This window comes from Triticum urartu, chromosome 6A, assembly GCF_056163025.1.
Source record: "Triticum urartu cultivar PI428250 chromosome 6A, HENAU_Tu73, whole genome shotgun sequence".
NCBI classification, from domain to species: domain Eukaryota; kingdom Viridiplantae; phylum Streptophyta; class Magnoliopsida; order Poales; family Poaceae; genus Triticum; species Triticum urartu.
The window spans coordinates 1,947,356-1,967,824 of record NC_141878.1 but is presented as its reverse complement, the minus strand read 5'-3'; positions in this window follow the sequence as shown (position 1 = coordinate 1,967,824).

Genomic DNA, 20,469 nt, shown 5'->3' with positions numbered 1-20,469 from the left:
GGCTGTTTAGATCCTCATCTTAAGTTGCTGCCCCCACATGATGCCTCTGCAGGCCAAGGCGTGGATTACCTCTCAAAAGAAGGACTGGATCTTTGGAACAAGCACTTCGCACCTACTGATTCATCTGACAAGGTTGTGCAGGTACCACCTGAATGGTGTAAATTTATCATTGTGGCTCTGTTAACTCCTGATAATTTTGAGTGGGCTAAAGCTCTTCTAGTTTCCCAGTTGTGGGCTTTCATTCTGGAGGGTTCAGATAATCAGAACACCGTTCCCTTTGTGCTACCTGATAAATGTTTCTCTGATGAGAGGGTTATTTGCAATCATGCTATCGCTGAGCCAGAAATTTCCTCTAAGATAAATGTCTCCACTCCTCAGGTTAAAGACTCTGAAGGACTCACAGTCCAGCCGGCTACAAGTACATCTTTGGCTCATGCACATAGGAAGAGGAAGGACAAAGCCCCAGTGGTGGAAACTGAGGTGAGAAGAAGTTTTAGATTGCAGGAAATTAATAAGGGGTTTAAGAAGCACTCTTGTCAGGATAAACATTGTTTTCCTTGCTCCTCTTCTCCTCCTGCTTTGTCCTCCAGAGTTGTTAAGAATCTCTCTGTCTCACTTTGCAAGGCTGATGCTAAGGATTGCTCTGATGAGATGTTGCACCAGCAGAAGAAGAAAAAGGAAAGCAAGCAGGCCAGCAAGGGGGTGTCCAAGAAGAATCATGTCTTCAAGCCCTAGAAACTCTTAGTCTTCTTCAGCACTAGTAGTTTCTTTCTGAACTTTTCCATGTATAAGATGGTCATATCTAGTTGTGGACTCTTTGTTACTTTTGGAAACTTTATTGCTCTGTGGGAGCTTTTGTCAGATTTGCCTGTACCTGAATCCTATTACCATATGAAACCTGTCTGCTTTGCTATGTCATGTGATTCCTGCTTTTATATAACCCTGATCTATGAGGGTTTGTGCCTGTGTTGGTATCTTAATACATGTGCTGTGATGGTTGTTGTCGGTGGCTTGAGCAATGGCTTTTCATTCCAGTTTTCCTGTCAAATCTAGACACTGTTGTATCTATGAATAGAATCTGGAATATACTTAACTGGAATATTCGTGGACTTAATGACAGTGGTAAGTGGCTTGCTTTAAGAAATAAAATTGGTGAGGCCAACGCAGACATTATTTGCCTACAGGAAACCAAGAAAGAAATCTTTGATCAGAGATTCCTTAAGAATTTTTGTCCTAATAGGATCAACAAATTTGACTATCTCCCTTCGGTGGGTGCCTCTGGGGGTCTTTTAGTGGCCTGGAATGGTGGCTTGTTTTCTGGAGAAACTGTGTTCCTTAATGATTTCTCAATTTCCATCAAATTTGTTTCCAAGCTGTCTGGAGAAGAGTGGATCCTCACCAATATATATGGTCCCTGTCAAGGAGAGGATAGAGAAAGGTTTCTTGACTGGTTCAAGCACATCTATATGCCTGATGATATTCAGTGGATTATAATGGGAGACTTCAACTACGTCAGGTATCCCAGCAACAGGAGCAGGTCTGGTGGAAACTTTTCTGACATGATGAGATTCAATGAGGCTATCAATGCCCTTGCCTTGGTGGAAATTCCACTAAAGGGGAGAAGTTTCACTTGGAGTAATATGCAAGATGCTCCTCTTCTAGAAAAATTAGATTGGGTTTTTACTTCTGAAGCTTGGACTTCCCAATATCCCATGACTGTTGTCCTTCCTCTGGCAAAGCCAGTTTCAGATCATATACCTTGCTTAATTCAGGTTGGCACTCATATTCCCAAGTCAAAGATTTTCAGATTTGAAAACTTTTGGTTGCAAATTCAGGGATTCAAAGACATAGTCAAGCAGAGTTGGGAGAGCCCTATTTTCATTCAAGACAGTGCTAAAAGAATTACTGCTAAGTTTAAAAGGCTTAGAAAATGTCTGAAGATTTGGGCAAGGAGTATTTCACAGTTGAGCATCTCAATCAGGGCAATGAATGAAGTAATTTTGTTCCTTGATTCACTTGAAGATTTTAGAAACCTGACTGATGTTGAATCTAATGGAAGGACTTTTCTCAAGCAACATCTCATGAACCTACTACAGTTGCAAAAAATCTATTGGCAGCAGAGGGCCACTATTCGGTGGGTAAAATTTGGAGAAGCTAATTCCAAATATTTTAAAGCCAAGGCCACTATAAAGCACAGATTGAATCATATTGACTGCCTCTAGGATGAATTGGGTAATTCCTTCAGGGATCATAATTTAAAAGCTAATATTCTGCATCATGCTTTCAAGAAGAGATTAAACACTTCAGTTCCCACTTTCAATCCTTTGGATTTAGAGAATCTCTTCTTTCAAATGTGGATCTTTCTTTGCTAGAGGTTCCTTTCTCTAAGGAAGAGATTGGTAGTGTAGTAAAAGACCTCCCCCCTGACAAAGCCCCTGGACCAGATGGTTTTAACACCAATTTTGTGAAGCACTGCTGGGACATTATTGCTTCCGACTTCTATGCGTTGATTGAGGATTTTTATCATGGCAGAATCAGTTTACAAAGCATCAACTCTTCTTTCATCACTCTCATACCTAAAAAGGATGCTCCTGTTAACCCCAATGACTTCAGACCTATTTCTCTCCTGAACTGCTCTGTCAAAATCATTACCAAGCTGCTTGCAAACATATTGCAATCTGTTATTTTGAAGTTGGTTCATGCTAACCAATATGGTTTCTTAAAGACAAGATCCATTCAGGATTGTCTAGCTTGGACATATCAATACATCAACCAATGCAAGCATTCTGGGAGGGAAGTCATTGTAATCAAGCTGGATTTTGAGAAAGCTTTTGATCTCATTGAGCACCAAGCAATCAGGAATATTCTCACTGCTAAAGGTTTTGGCACCCGATGGCTTATGTGGATGAACATGATTTTTTCCTCTGGGTACTCTTCTGTTCTCCTTAATGGTGTTCCAGGGAAGCAATTCTTGTGTAAAAGGGGGGTTAGACAAGGGGATCCTGTTTCTCCATTGCTCTTTGTTCTAGCTGCAGACATTTTGCAATCAATCCTCAATGAAGCCATGCATAACAATTTGATAAGGAGACCCCTGGAGCATCACCCTTGCGTTGATTTTCCAATTATTCAATATGCAGATGATACTATCATTATCATGCCTTCCAGTGAAGCTCAGATTGAACAACTGAAGAACTTGCTCCTCCATTTATCTATCTTTACTGGTCTAAGGGTAAATTATGAGAAATCTGTCATGGTCCCAATTAACACCAGTCCCTCAAAGTTGCAGTCTTTAGCAAACTGACTTGGTTGTGTGACTGGCAGTTTTCCTTTCACATACCTTGGGTTGCCCTTGGGTCTCTCTAAGCCTAAGTTGGAGGATTTTGCCCCTGTCATCAAGCGAATCGATCGAAGGCTCTCTGGTTGCTCCACTTTGCTGTCTTTTGGAGATAAGCCCACTCTTCTCAAATCTGTCTTCACCAGCTTGCCTACCTTTTTCATGAGCACTCTGGATCTCCCCCTGGGCATTGTAGATCAAATAAATAAATACCTTCGACATTGCTTTTGGAGAAAGTATGGTATGGAGGACAGAGGCACAACCCTAATCTCTTGGAAAAAGGTGTGTGTTCCCAAAGACCGGGGGGACTGGGTGTCCTCAACATTAATGTTCATAACAAATGTCTCCTCACGAAACATCTTCATAAATTTCTTAATCATGAGGATCTTCCTTGGGTAAAGTTAATTTGGGATTCCTACTACCCTGGAGGTGTGCTTAATAATCGACCTGTGAGCTCTTTCTGGTGGAGAAGTATTCTGAAGATGCTGCCTCAATTCAAATTGGTGGCTAAATGCAACCTTGGACAAGGAGGCACCATTATCTTTTGGCCAGATAACTGGGGGCACGGTGCACTTAAAGATAAATATCCAGAGAGCTATATTCTTTCACGCACAATGATAATATGTCTGCTCAGGAATTCTTTCAGTCTGCTCAGGACATGGTCAGCAATTTCCATACACCCTTATCAGTCCAAGCTCATCAGCAGTTTCTGGAGTTACAGATAGTGGTGCAACAGTCTATGAATACCTCTTTGCAAGAAAATGGATTTACCCTTGGGGCACAAATTACTCCTCCATAAAGATGTATAAAGAATTGATTGCTGGGGAGCTGGCTCCTCCCATATTCAAGCAAATTTGGAAATGTGCTGCTATGCTCAAATACAAGATATTCTTCTGGCTTCTGCTTCATGACAGAGTGAACTCTAGAAATTTGCTTCAAAGAAAGTCTCTCTACCTTCCTTCCTATGAATGTGTACTTTGTCATACTCATACTATGGAAACTTCAATGCATCTCTTCTGGGACTGTGATTTTGCCCTCAACTGCTGGAGGTCCATTCTTGGTCAACGATATAGAGGAATCTCAGTGTTTGATGAAGTCAGCTTATCCATTCAGGCTCTCTCCACCCCCATTGCTATGGAAGTTATCATAATGGGATGCTGGAACATTTGGATGCAGCGTAATGGAGTGATTTTCAAGGCTATCCCGGCTTCTGTTCTCTCTTGGAGAGCTTCCTTTCGGGCAGATCTGCTTTTGCTCAAGCATAGGATCAAGGATAAGCTTGCAGATAGACTTTCTAGTTGGATTGATCAGTTCTTAGCATAATTATCATGTTGCCTCAAGGTTTCACTAGGACTGGAGTTGGGTAGGGTGAGCCTTTGTTTTATTTTGGACTTCTGTAAATATTTTATTCTTTTAATATATTTACCGTAGAACGATTGTTCTACGGTTTTCGGTTCAAAAAGAAAAGTCAAGAACAAAGCCAAGCATCGGGATAGATCGGGGTCCGCCGGGGCTGCTGCTGCTGACACGAGAGGAAGACAACGTCATTTCCTGATCAAGTTTGGGCCCCAATGCATCACTCTGTTCTCGAAGATGGCCCTAAAAAGGCAAATTTATCACTTTTTATTGTGCAAATCAATTAGAACCCATACGTATGGCATGATAAGAGTGTAGTGCAGCCAACATGGCACATTAACTAATGTAAAGAAAAACTGGACATATGACTCACTGTCATCCGATTTCAGTTAACTACAAGTTCTTTACCTAGCAGCGAAGGGTTTATATGAGTCCAAAGAGTTTGTTAGCACTAATCACGTCCGTTCGTCGTCAGTGGTGTGCAAGCTACGTCGTGCAGCCGTGAAGTGTGGTGGAGCGGCCTGTTGTTGCCGCGGCCTGCCTCTCGCTCTCACTCTGCACCTCCCTCCCGCTCTCACTCTGCCACAACGAAGAAAAAGGAGGAAGAAAGGAGATAGTGGACACAGGAAAGATTTTCCGGCGCACGAACGCCACTCCGAGAGGCTACATCTCTCTTCTCTAGCACACCTATACACCAGCACCGTGGCCACTTTAATACGCAGAGGCACGCACAGCCCAGCCGGCCAAATCGGCCACTAATCCATGCACTAACTACCTAGCTAATCCCCAGCTACATGCACGCTTCTAACAACCTGGAAGTAGCCGGCTTTGTAGCCGGCCGAGACGCAGCTCCCACACACCACACATGTAGGAACTGCCGCACAGAGACTCAGTCGGCTCGGAGACTCCACTAGCGGCCACGCACCAGCGTCCGGACTCGACCAACACACGCATATGCTGATCATCATTGTTGTGTGGCTTACTCTAACACTCTCCCCTAAACCATGACCTCGCCGTCGTCGGAGTTGACGCTGCTACTCCCATTGTCATCGTGACTCAGCCCGCGGACCTGACCTAGCACGCTGACGCTGATCGCACCGTGCTCCGTCAGGGTCACGTCCCTCGGCGCTCCGCACGTCCCGCGTGCACCCGACTAGTCTGACCGCACCAGTGCGTCCCACGCGCACCTGACGCGCCCGACAAGCCCGACCGCACCAGTGTGTCCCGCACGTCCCGCACACACCCGACGCGCTCGATAAGCCCGACCGCACCAGTGCGTCCCGCGCGCCGCCTCCACGTCCGCCATGGCAGCCGCCAGTGACAAACGCCGGAAGGATGTAGCCGAACTCGAGCACAACGGCGACATACGCCCCCTCCCAACATCAACCGCACGCTCGTACGCGCGCCCGACGCGTCCAGTGCGCACCCATAACACGCACCGGTCGTGTCCGGCTCGCCGCCGCGGCATATTGCCCTGCACCGCCGCGGCCTTCATGCCGCCATGCAGTGCCTCCACGCCGCCACGCCGTGTTGCGACGCAGCGCCTCGGCGGCCTCCGCGGTCGCCGCACGTACGACGTCACCGCCCGCCGCCTCCGCCACGTGCCATGACTGGCACAATGCCGCCCACCTCCATGGGCCGACACACGGCCGGGAGCTTCATCGCGCAGCTGCCGGCGAGCGCCGCCATCGCTGCCACGCCTCCGGCACGGCAAGCACGCCCAAGACACCAAGCTCATGATACCAAATGTTGTTGCCGCGGCCTGCCGCTCGCTCTCTCTCTGCACCTCCCTCCCGCTCTCACTCTGCCACAACGAACAAGAAGGAGGAAGAAAGGAGACAGTGGACACAGGAAAGATTTTCCGGCGCACGAACGCCACAGCCGCACGAACAGCTTTCACTTCCCTCGAGGCACACACACCACCCCATGGCCAGCACACATACACTCGGAGAGGCTACATCTCTCTTCTCTGGCGCACCTACACACCAGCACCGTGGCCATTTTAATACGCAGAGGCACGCACAGCCCAGCCGGCCAGATCGGCCACTAATGCATGTACTAACTACCTAGCTAATCCCTAGCTACATGCACGCTGCTAACAACCTGGAAGTGGCCGGCGTTGTAGCCCGCGGAGACGTAGTTCCCACGCACCACACATGCAGGAACTGCCGCCCAGAGACTCGGTCGGCTCGGAGACTCCACTCGCCATGGCCACGGACGCGGCCACGCATCAGCGTCCGGACTCGACCAACACACGCATATGCTGATCACCATCGTTGTGTGGCTTACTCTGACACGGCCGAGTCCTGGAGTGCATACACGTTGCATGAGCTAGCTAGATAGTACTTAGTCCTGGAGTTAGCTGCATGATGGCCGGCTCATTTGGATAGTCTGGTGGCTGCATGCTGACTTTGTTGCTCGGTGCGTGTGGACGTGCTATGCATTGTGCCGTGAGACTCGGCCAGGTGTGGTTGCTCGGCGTACGTCGTCTTGGTCTTTATAAGCATCATATATTCGGCTGTGATAGTGGCAAAGAAGAGGGCCCGAGGAGAGATGTAGTCACATACTTGCCATGCAAGCAAAGCCATACGAGCGCCAGATCGTTTTCCTCTTGTCCTTGCCGGCTGGAACCCTAGTAGCCGCCAGGAGAGGCCAATTTTCCAGCGTCGTCCTCCGTGCGCCCCCTCCCCCCCCCCCCCTTCGTCGGTGACCCTTGTCGTCGGTGGTGAGGGAGGTCGCCGGATCCACGCGTTTGGATCATTTTTACTCCCTCTTAGTCTAGGTTTTTAGGTTGTTCATCGTTTTGGCTTCGGCGTCGACGATGATGGATCTGAATAAAGATTCTTTGGATCGTTCCCGGATGAGGTCATCGATCCTATTGTTGGGGATGGATTTGGAAACCAGTGTGTTCAAGTAAGGATAGCATGGCGGCGGCAGCATCCTCGTGGAGGACCTGTGCCCTTGGACTCCGCTGCTGCGACGGCGTTTGCTCCAGCGTCAGTATGGAGCTTAGGAGGTAGTCCAGGAGGGGATGCATGTTGCGGTTGAAAGAAAAGGAGTTAAGCGTTTGATGATCTCATCAGGGACGCATCCGTGTTAATATATAGGACAGGATACATGCGGTTTGAGTAGGTTGTTAAAGTCTTGACCCCTGGTCCAAGCTATACAAGATAGGATAGACTTCCTAACAACCTCCTCGGATAATTCATGTATACAATGCACGCATATACACAACTTATACAAGTTGACACGCTACAACCTATCGTTTAACATCCTCCCGCAATCTTAACATGTCAAGGTTCAGATTGTTCTTGAAGGCTTGAAGCTGTCGAACTTGTAGTGGCTTAGTGAACCCATCTGCAACTTGGTCTCAAGTTGGAATAAACTTTATCTCCAAAAGTTTTTGTGCAACTCTTTCATGAACAAAGTGAAAATCACTTTCTATGTGCATTGTCCTGGCATGAAATACAAGATTTGCAGATAGATATGTTGCTCCAAGATTACCACACCATAAGTATGACACCCGTGGTCTCTCAATGTTCAATTCATCAAGAAGTGTCTCTACCCACATCACCTCAGCAGCAACATTTGCCAAGGACTTGTATTTAGCCTCAGTGCTAGAGCGTGAGACTGCTGCTTGCTTCTTTGCATTCCATGATATAAGATTAGAACCAAAGAACACAACAACGCCTCCAGTGGATTTCCTATCATCAGGACATCCTACCCAATCTGCATCAGAGAAAGCACTAACTGTTGTTGAAGGAGATTTACATATTGCCAAGCAAGTGCCAGCACTTCCTTGGATGTACCGTAGTATTCGCTTTATAGCTGTCCAGTGAACAGAAGTAGGGGCATGCAAAAACTGACATACTTTGTTGACAGAAAAAGATATATCTGGTCCTGTTAATGTTAAGTACTGAAGTGCACCAACTCTGCTTCTATATTTGGTTCCTTCTTCTGGGCTTAGTAACTCTCCTTCGTGCAATGACAATTTTTCAGTAGCTGACATAGGTGTGCTGGAAGGCATACAATCTGTCATTCCTACACGCCTCAATATATCTTTGGCATACTTCTCTTGAGTTAGCAAGACACCTTCATCTAATCTTCTAACTTCAATGCCTAGGAAATAATGCAACTCTCCTAGATCTTTAATTGCAAATTCATTTTTCAAAATTTTCAACAATGCTGAGGTGGCTTCTGATGAAGAGCTAGCAACATAAATATGATCACCTTCCCTTTCTGAAATAAGAACTGAGAGGTGTCTCCCCTTGATGGTCGAAAACCAAGCTGTCGTAGCTTTGAGCTCAACCTTGAATACCAAGCATGGGTGCTTGTTTTAGAACATACAGAGCTTTGTCCAACCCGCACACATGATGTGGCCTTGACCCATCATCAAAACCAGGTGGCTGTCGCATATGGACCTCTTCCTCGAGAACGCCATGTAAGATCGCATTATGTACATCCAGTTGGCGAAGGCTCCATCCCATGGATACATCAACAGACAAAACAAGCCTAATAGTAGCAGCTTTTACCACAGGACTAAAAGTGTCCTCATAGTCAATACCATATCTTTCCTTGAATCCTTTAGCTACTAACCTAGCCTTGTATCTATCTATTGTGCCATCAGCTTTCCTTTTAATTTTATATACCCACTTATAGTCTATAACATTTCTCCCTTGCTTAGGTGATACTAGATGCCATTTTTGATTTCTCATTAGAGCATCATACTCAACATTCATGGCACTTTTCCAATTCTTGTTACTTAATGCTTCTATCAAATTCTATGGTTCACCAGTGGTAGAAAAATTTGCAAACTTAAAGTTTTTCTTGTACCTGACTGTTCCATCTTTGGGAAATGTTAGTTTGAAAAAACCTTGTTGTGACGGAGTTACTCGTGTAAAACAGTAGCACCTGTCGATCTAGTCACAGAAGATCCTCCTCCCATGACCGCATCGGGTTCGGCAGTGGCCATAGAAGATCCGCCTCCTCGTACTGACATGCCAGGAGAATCTTCCTCGACGCCCGAGTGGTCGATCCGCCTCGGATCAGGCGCCTGGGAGTCAGACGACGACAGCCCACGACGAGACGGGCTGCCAGCCTCATTATGGCGCGCGGGAGATGTCGCGCACCCAGCCGACCTGGGCCGACTGTCTTCACATGAAGACACTGGCGGGCCGGACCCACCCGCTCATGCACCTGATTCCGCCCGCGTGTCGTGTGCGGAGAGGCTGCCCGCGACCCGTGCGCCTGACTTCGCCCGCGTGTCGTGCGCGGAGGGACTGCCCGCACCGCTAGGTGAATCCTCCCTGGGATCCGGGCCTGTTGCGCTTGGTGCAGTCGAGGCGTCTGCGCTAGATCTCTCAGGATCAGCGCGTGTCTCCGCCTTGTGTCCTGCGCCTGTGAAGCCAGGTAGCAAGTGTTGGTTCTGCATAAAATCATGACCACAAATAGCATTTTTTTTCTTGGAAATCAGTGTTATGTCTAGTTGCCAATTGATCAACACATGCATTACCCCCATGATCTATTGGATTCAGAAGCTCTGGAGATAAAAGGAGGATCTCATCCCGTAGGCGAGCGCCGGCGTTTGGGTGTAATTCAGAGAAAGGAAATATTGTTTCATCCAAGACAATGTCTCTTAAGATGTATAGGCGCCCGGTAGAGATATCTAGACCCTGCGCCAGGAGGAGAAGATGATGAACCTAAGGAGATTCATTCCGAAGACTACATCATCATCGACGACACCGACTCCGACCCCGATGGTAGTGATGATGACTATGAAGACGAAGCTGGAGCGGATATCATGGAGTCTTCCACCGATCAAAATTTATAGTAGACCAACATATCATTAGTAGTATTCCCCCCATGTAAATATTAGTAGTCCGAGCACTATAACGAGAGTTAGATCGATTGTATGCCCTTGCTTGATTGATTGAGTGTTATGATATGATTGTGTTTGTCCCATGTGCATATAGCTAGGTAGTGCTTTCTCATTAGACCTCACTCTATTCTAATCTCTCCCCTCTAAACCCATCAGATCCCTCTGAGACGTGACTCCAGATTTGCTTTGCCACCGGAACTCACTCAGTTGATCTAGCAGCAGAAAACACTGATGCAGTTGCTAGTTCAGAATTAGGGCAACAACAACAACAATGACAACAACCCACCACCACCACCTCCAGTTGACAACTTAGCCCATTTTCTGAGATTACAACCACCGGTGTTTGCTAGTAGCACCGAGCCTGTAGTTGAGGATGACTGGCTACGTAGGATTGGAAGGGAGTTAACCACTGCCGGTTGCACAGATGCTGAGAAGGTGCGTTTTGCCTCACACCAATTGGATGGTCCCGCAGCCGCATGGTGGGAGAATTACACAGCCACTTTCCCCATAGCCAATGTTACTTGGGATCAATTTCATCAAGCATTCCGCACAGCCCATGTCTCAACAGGAGCTATGAGCATGAAGAAGCGTGAGTTTCGCAACTTACGCCAGGGCAACCGGGCTATGGGGCAGTACGTGGAGGAGTTTAGTAAGTTATCTCGCTATGCCCCTGATGATGTGGCCATAGATGCCGCGAAGAAGGAGAAGTTTATGGAAGGGATGAATGATGAGATGAGCATGCAATTAATGGTGGCAACATTCAACAACTACCAGGAGATGGTAGACAAGGCTCTTATGATTGAAGGGAAGCAATAGCAGATTGAGAGACGCAAGAGGAAGTATAGGCAATGAAAGTACAATTCAGGAGCTCAGCAGAAACCCCGTTTCACCCCGAACCCAGGAGGATTTACCCATAACCATGCAGGCCATAACCATAATGGAGTAATTCCGCATAACCACCATGGCCCTAGGAATGGAAATGGCAGTGGAGCAGGCAGCAATCAGAACCGCTCTAACCCAGCAACTCCCGCCAAGAAGGACCTGAGTCACATTACCTGTTTCAAGTGCGGGAAGACTAGGCACTACGCCACCGAGTGTTCTGAAGTAAAGAATGGGAATGGCAGCGGAAGCTCTGGGAAGAAGCCCAACCCTTTCAACAAGGGACAAGTGAACCATGTGAACGTGGAGGAGGTTGAGGAGTAGCCTGATGCAGTTATCGGTAAGTTTTTGGTTAAGTCATTTACCGCAATAGTTCTTTTTGATACTGGTGCATCGCATTTGTACATTTCAAGGGGTTCGTGGATAAATATAAGTTGCCCACCAAGGTACTTAGGACACCCTTGTTGGTAAGCTCACCAGGAGCGGAGTATATGGCTAGTCAGGGATGTTTTTAGATGCCAATGACCATAGGTAGGCATGTTTTCCCCTCAGACTTCATAATTTTGGAATCCCAAGGATTGGTTGTGATACTCGGTATGGACTGGCTATCGATGTCCAGTAAGTCAATTCTGCTCACCACACTGGAAGGGAAAATGATTAAGTATGTATCCAGGTATACTCCTACGAGTACTCACCTAAATTCCCTCACGGGAGTTGTTTGGGAAGAAGTGCTAGTAGTGAAGGATTAACCAGATGTATTTCCAGAGGAACTACCAAGCATGCCCCCGGATCGAGACATTGAACTTTTGATAGAGTTATTGTCAGGCACCGGACCAATATCAAAGAGACCATACCGGATGCCCGCAAATGATCTGGAGGAGATTAAGAAACAGATTAAGGAGTTATTGAAGAAAGGTTACATCCGACGAAGTTCATCACCATGGGGAGCCCCGGTGCTCCTGGTTGAGAAGAAGGATAAGTCTCTGAGAATGGTGGTTGATTATCGGGCATTGAATGAAGTAACAATCAAGAACAAGTACCCCCTGCCGATGATCAATGATCTGTTTGACTAGTTGCAAGGAGCAAAAGTCTTTCCCAAGATCGATCTTCGATCAGGATACCACCAGCTGAAGATTCGAGAACAAGATATACCTAAGACAGCTTTCACCACAGGGTACGAGCTATACGAGTACGCGGTTACGTCATTTGGATTGACTAATGCCCCTACCTATTTCATGAGCATGATGAATAATGTATTCATGGAGTTCTTGGATAAATTTTTCGTGGTGTTTGGTGATGATATCTTGGTATACTCGAAGAATGAAGAAGAGCATAAGGAGCACTTGTGTTTAGTTCTTGAGAAGCTCAGGGAACACCATTATACGCAAGCTCAGCAAATGTGAGTATTGGTTGACGGAAGTAGGATTCCTTGGAAATGTTATATCAGCAGAGGGTATAGCCGTAGAGCCTACAAAGGTTCAGTCAGTCAATGAGTGGTTGGCACCAACCTTAGTTAGAGAGATCCGCAGTTTTCATGGACTCGCTGAGTACTACCGGAGATTCATTGAGAATTTTTCTAAGATTGCGAAGCCCATGACGGCGTTGTTGAAGAAGGTAACCAAGTTCCATTGGACTGAAGAATGTGAAGCAAGTTTCCAGGAGTTGAAGAAACGTTTGACTACGGCCCCAGTGCTGATTCTGCCAGATATACACAAGGATTTCCATGTATATTGCGACGCCTCCCGCTTAGGACTTGGAAGTGTACTTATGCAAGACGGAAGAGTTGTTTCGTATGCCTCACGACAACTTTGACCGCATAAGTTGAATTATGCCACGCATGATTTGGAGTTAGCAGTTGTAGTGCATGCACTCAAAACCTGGAGACATTTTCTTATTGGGAACCATTGTGATGTGTACACGGATCACAAGAGTTTGAAGTACATTTTTACTCAGAAGGAGCTGAATCTCAGGCAGAGGAGATGGTTGGAGCTCATAAAGGATTATGATATGAAGTTGCACTATCATCCCGGCAAGGCCAACGTCGTAGCAGACGCTTGGAGCCGGAAGAGTTATGTTAATACCTTCGTAAGCAAAGGATTGCCAATGGAGTTAGCAGAAGATCTCAGGGAGCTTCGTTTGGAGATAGTTCCTAGAGGTTTTGTTACAACAACGGAAGTTCAGTCGACATTATTGGGAAAGATTCGAGAAGCTCAGAAGGATGACAAAGAAGTTGCCGAGATAAAGGAGAACATGAGTGAAGGTAAAGCCGAAGGTTTTCGTGAGGATGAGAACGACACCTTGTGGTTTGAGAACCGTATATTTGTGCCCAATAATGCCGAGATCAGGAAGTTGATACTACAGGAAGCTCATGACTCACCATACTCGATACACCCCGGAAACACCAAGATGTATTTGGATTTGAAGGAGCGTTTCTGGTGGACTGGAATGAAGAAGGACATTGCCAAGTATGTAGCCATATGTGATGTATGTCAGAGAGTGAAGGCAGAACATCAGAAGCCAGCAGGATTACTACAACCTATGCCCATACCCTAATGGAAGTGGGACAAGCTTGGCATGCATTTTATCACCGGATTACCCACGACCCGATCGGGATATGATTCTATCTGGGTAGTAGTGGACCGTTTGACCAAAGTAGCTCACTTTATCCCCGTGAAGACCACTTATACCAGTGCGAAGTTGGCCAAGATATATATGATCAGGAACGTATGTCTGCATGGAGTTCCGAGGACGATCGTATCAGATAGAGGAACACGATTTACTTCAAAGTTTTGGCACCAGCTGCACCAGACTTTGGGTACCAAGCTAGAGTTCAGTATCGCTTTTCATCCGCAGACAGATGGACAGACCGAGAGAGTCAATCAGATTCTGGAGGACATGTTGAGAGCTTGTGCGCTAGACTATGGATCTAGATGGGATGACAACTTGCCCTACGCGGAGTTCTCATACAACAAGAGCTACCAGGCCAGTTAGAAGATGGCACCGTTCGAAGCCTATATGGAAGAAGATGCCGTACACCATTGATGTGGGATGAGGTTGGAGACCGTTAGTTGTTTGGACCAGATTTGATTAAGGAGTCCGAAGAGAAGGTTAAGCTGATTCGAGATAGACTGAAGGTAGCTCAGTCCAGACAGAAGAGCTATGCAGACTCAAAACGCAAGGAGGTAGTCTATGAAATCGGAGACAGAGCATATCTTCGTGTGTCACCACTGCGAGGTGTTAAACATTTTGGAGTTAAGGGAAAGTTAGCCCCCAGATTTGTAGGGCCATACCGTGTTTTGGAACGTATGGGAGAGGTGGCCTACAAGTTAGAGTTACCCGAAGGACTGTCAGGAGTTCAAGATGTGTTTCACATTTCCCAGTTGAAGAAGTGCCATGCAGAGATGGCGGAAATTCCTCTGAGAGATACAGTGCCCCTGGAAGCAATTCAGTTGGATAGGGATCTGACCTATGAGGAGAAACCAGTCAAGATTCTCGAGTTTTCCAGCCGAGTTACCCGCAACAAGGTTATTAAGTTTTGCAAAGTCCAGTGGAGCCACAATACTGAGGATGAAGCCACCTGGGAACGAGAGGATGATCTACCCAAAGACCACCCACACCTATTTTCTAGCCAACCCGAATCTCGAGGGCCAGATTCATCTTAAGGGGGGTAGGTTTATAACATCCCAAATTTTCAATTTCGAATGTTATACATAAGTCATTCATGCATATCATATTTTACAGCATTTTTGCTTTGCGATCCTTGAAATTCTAAGCAACTCAAGGACCCACGGAAAGAGTTGGGGATTTCACGTTTTTCATATTTGAATTTTATCAAATATCAAAACAAGTATCATTTTGGTTTTAATTATTTTCCTCTCTGAAAATATTATAAATTCAAATACATGAGAGGAGATAATATGACTTCTCCAAAATAAATGAAATATCAGAGGAAAAATATTAAAATCAAATAAGTTATTTTATTTGAATTTTTATTGTTATTTTATTTGAATTAGGAAAAAAATGCATTTTTCAATATTGCATTAGAGGCCCCAATAAATGTTCACTTTGTCCGCAATATTATTAGAGGACCGTGGAAATTTATTTCAGGATTTTTGGACTCCGTTTATTATTTCTTTTATTTGTTTTTCTGCGTCAGGATTTAATTTTTAAAAAAAGTCACCGACCTGCCGGGCCGTGCCCGAGCCGGAGACCTCTGGCCAGGGACTTTATAAGCCGCAACCCACGACCCTCCAGGCCCAGCTCGCGCCGCCAGCCCCGCGCACCCGAAACCCTAGCCGCCCGCGCCGTCCCGCTATAGTGCCGCCGCCCGCGCCGCCCCGCCGCCACCCAGCGCCGCCCCGCTGCCGCCCGCCATCGCCGGACCTCGCCGAGTCACCGCTGTTGACCGTTGACTGGTCGGTTTTCTTCGGTTAACCCCGGTTTTCTTTTTCCCAAAAGTCATAGATCGGCTTTTTTTGTTTTAGATCGGTTTTGTTCGTTTTTTCTTTGGTTAAGTTAAATAGCAGACGTTCATCCGTACGTTCGTTTTAACGAACACTGTTAGTCAGTTAGCCGCAGACAACGAACGTTCGTTCGTTAGCCTGTTCGTCTCGTTTTATTTTCCCGGGTTTTTCCGTGATTATTTTTTATCGCGATTTCTGCCCTAATCTTCGTTTTAGTTTATCTTTTCGCTTGTTTATCCAAATCAGGTGAAACAAGCGCCTAGATCTTCGTCTCGAAGCCCTCTTTCTGTTTAACCAACTTGAAGAAGATTTTGGTACTGTAAAATTTAACTTTAGTCCAGATTAGTAATCGAATCTTGTTTCTTTTGTAGTTTGAGTTCGGTTGCTCCATTTGATTTGATTCTTTTTGCGAACCGGAGTTCTACAATTGAACTTTCTTGTTACATCTTCGCATTTGAGTTTTACTCATGCATCTTTGCTTGATTGCTTATGTATGCTATATTTTGTTTGCGATAAAATTCCCGGAGTGCGAACCGTGCTACTACGAGTCTTTAGGATTTGCAGATCGTCAGCAAGGCAAGTAACACTTTGATCATACCCTTTATTACCTAGTTTTTATGCATTAGTTCAACCCTCACACATTGCATGAGTAGGATCTCTTAACATGTGGGTCTGGGAAGTAGATGGTGAGGTAGAACCTATTACCTGTTTTATATCAAAACCCTTGGGAGTTACTTCTGCGTTATGCTTATTGCCATGCTATGCTCGTAGACGTGGTTTTGGTTTGAGAGTATCCATGACAGATGTGAGTTGTAAATTAATGGTTCAACTTAAGGTGGCAACTTTAATACACATCTGGGTGGATTGCTTGTGGGCACCTAGAGAATTCAGTGTTGTCCAAGGATATCCCGGAGTACCCGTGTGATCATCCTACGGTCCGCCACCCAGGCTCAAAGGGATCATAAGATTATTCATGCTAGAAACCTCCGTGTGCAACCACAATCCATTATGGGCTCTGGCATAGTTGAGTATGTTGTGTGACCTCCTTCAGTGGTGGGCTAGCAGATGTAGGGGAAAGTAGGTGTAACTGTCCACCCAGAGTAAAGAGTTAATGCTTCTGAAAGACTGTGTCTCGGTCATCTGTTTCTCAAACACCCTGTAGTGCGAGAAATCCAATGGAGGAGATCGAGTCTTGTGGGGAAAAGTGCGCAAACCTCTGCAGATTGTATAAACTAATCATGGTTAGCCGTGTCCCCGGTTATGGACATCTTGAGTATCTGGTACTTGAATTATTGATTTGATCTCATCACTCTAAATTAATTTGTTGGGATGTTAATGACTACTTTAATTGGGATTGAGTTGGAGGAACCTTCTCAATGATGTTTCAACTACCATGATAGTTAAATAAAATATATTCCTTTGTTGTAGGGAAAAATTGGCTTTTCGCAAAACAATGTAACCATAGAGCCTCCACCAGCCATATATGCATGTAGTGATAGCATTTATCTATTCATTAGTCTCTTGTGTTATATTGCCAGCATATTCCATGTGCTGACCCGTTTCGGGCTGCAACATATCATGTTGCAGACTTTTCAGACGAAGAGTAATGTGCGCTAGGTCGTTTGTCGTGCACTCAGCTATGTCGTCGGAGTTGATGGACTCGCTTTATCTTCCAAGCCTTCTGATGTTATCTTATTTAGATGGCCTTAAGCCATATTTATTGTATTAAGTTCTCTTTGGGACATTCGATGTAATAAGTGTGTGATTTCTACTCTGTTATAAATCTTTCGAGTACTTTGTGTGTCAGCATTACCAATCCAGGGATGACACTGAAGCACAGAGACTTGACCGTCTGAGGTCGGGTCGCTACACCGCCTCCAAGATCTCCTTAGAAAGCACACCGGGCGCTGCGGAAACAAAGGCCACGTTAGCTCCAAGCAGGCCTGTCGGCGCCTCATCCTCCTCCTCAGCGAACGACAGGCAGAAGAAGCCCTCCGGCGAACACATGGCCCATGGATTGCATCATCAGGGGCTTGCCACGCATGGGGCAGTAGGCCAAGGCATGGCCCTCCTGGTTGCATAGCACACAGAGCTACTTGAATGTGCGGTTGACCTGGTAATGCCCCGTGCGCCCGCACTTGAAGCATTCCGGGCCGTCCGCCTCCTCGACGGGTATGGGCTCCGCCGTCGTGCCCTCGGAGGAGGAGGGCTCCGCTCGCTGCGGCAGCAGGGAAGGCTTAGAGGCCATCTGCCCTGAAGCGTTGAGCTTCTTCTGCTTCCACTTTGCGTAGGGGTCGCCGAGGCAGTCTCCGCAATGGCGGTGCAGCGAGTGTTTGCGCTTGATCTCCAAAGCCCACTTCTTGTGCTCCTCCTTCTTCTTATTCTTACGCTCTTGCTCCTTGATCCACCAGGGAGGCGGAGGCCCCCAGCAGCCCTCTTCGCCGGCGCGCTCCGCCATCCTCTCCTTCGCCTTAGCCCGCAGATCCCGCTCGCAACGCCGCTCCGCCTCTAGATCTGGCTCCGCTGGCGCAGCCGCTCGCTTATCCGTGCGCCGATCCGCCTTGGATCCCATCGCCACCACCTCGGCAAAGGAGCGCACGAGGGGTGTGGGAGGGGAAGGGGAAGAAGGAGCGAGCGGAGCAGCCGAAGCACCGCACCCCCGAGTGGGTGGCTGGAAACCCTAAAGAGCAGATTAGGGCTCCCTGGCAGACCCACAACCACTTATGTACTCGCTGCCCTGGGCTTGAGCCAGGAGTAGCAGGCCTGGGAGGGGGCATAACAAGGCCGAGCGGCGCAAGCGAGTCCGGGTCTTGGGCAGAAAAAGGCCGAGCGGGAGGGGGCATCCCACTGACTCGATCGGGCCCTGCGGCCCATCACTGCCCACCGATAAAACACTAGGACAGGTCGCAGTCGATCCCGCCGCCACCGCCGCCCCTGGCCGCGACTGCTCCGAGTCTCCCAAGGTAGAAGCCGCCGCGCTCTCCGCGCCAACCACACCCCCAGGGTCGCCAGCAGCCGCACGGTCGCCAATGCGTCCCGCCGAGGCGACCGACGCGACACCCCTGGTCGCCAGGTGCTGCGACCACCGGGCGCGAACGCACCGCGCCACCCGGATTTGAAGGAGCGCCCAAGATCCTCCGCCCGGGCCAGAAACTCGCCGACCGAAGCCCGAGCGCCGCCGTGCCCCTTATCTTCCTCCCCGTCGTCCGCCTCCGATTCGTCGTCGAAGCTCGCATCCGCTAATGCCCAGAATATGCTCCCCGCCCAACCCGCGAACGAAGCCAAGTGCGGGGCCACCGCAGGGGCGGGGGAGGGCCGCGCCGGCCGCCCAGCCACCCGCACCTCCGTCCAGGCCGCTGCCTTGCCAGAGATGGAGCCCGGAGCCGAGTCGCCCACCCCGTCGCCACCCGCGTCTTCTGTCCGTACATGCGCCATTGGGTCTTCCATCTCCTCTTCTCCCAAACTCTCTTCGTCTCTATTCTCTCCCTATCTTCAAAACCGGGCTTTCCAAGACATACGGTATTGCATGACATTGACTGAACTATTTCAATCGTAAAAAATGGAAAATTACACGTTAAAGTCAAAAATCACAAACCATGCATAATTACAGAAAAATACTTGTCTCGTTATGTACAGTAAAGACGTCGAAAGTCTCCTTCAGCACGATGGTGAAGCACCTACCATTTTGCAGATGAGGCATCCCGTCGCACATAACCTGGTCGTCTACACAATAGTCGCACTCGGGGGTCATATCGTCGTCATACATTTCTTGTGTTCATAAGTCAAAGATTAAAAATCCATGGCAAATAACAAGAACTCAACACACAGATCATTATTATTCATCACGGGTGACTGTCAGTCTGTCGAGTCTTTCCTTGAAATCTCTCATCTCATGTGGCCTATATGGTGGGCACTACCTCTCCGATATATTCGACCGTTGGTGATGGTCGCTCCTCCCTTCGTTGTCGAGTGCATTACACCAAAATGTCTAGCACACTAGAAAAAAGGAGAAGCGACCATAATTCCCAATCATATGTCACTCCTACATCGCCGCCTCATCCACTAATTCCACCCCGGGGAGTCAAAAATACGATCAGACGAACAAAGAGCCAAAAAAACATATCCAGAAGAGAGAACCCTTGCCTCCGGAGGGGATCCGGATGGGTAGTCGTTCAAGGACTTCGCCACCGCTATGCTACATTAAGAGGGCTCCATCATCATCGCATCTCCATCCATTTGTAATTCAATAGTTGGAGTGGATTCAATCTTGTGTTACTTGTGTTGGATCACTATCTTATATCTTATATCTTATATTTACCAATTGGAGGCACCATACGAGCCTCCACGTCAATCCACATAAGCAGAATTAATTTAGTTTTTCCTTGAAAAGGATAACAAAGATGTATAGAAATAAGAAGTTAGGTCCCATATTTTCAAAAAAAAAACTCCCACGTAAATAAAGAATCCACATCCCATGGTCCCAGAAAAAGAAAATCCATGCACGTAAACAAAAGGCATTGAGCCTCACTTTAAAAACAGGAGAGTCCAAACCTGATTTC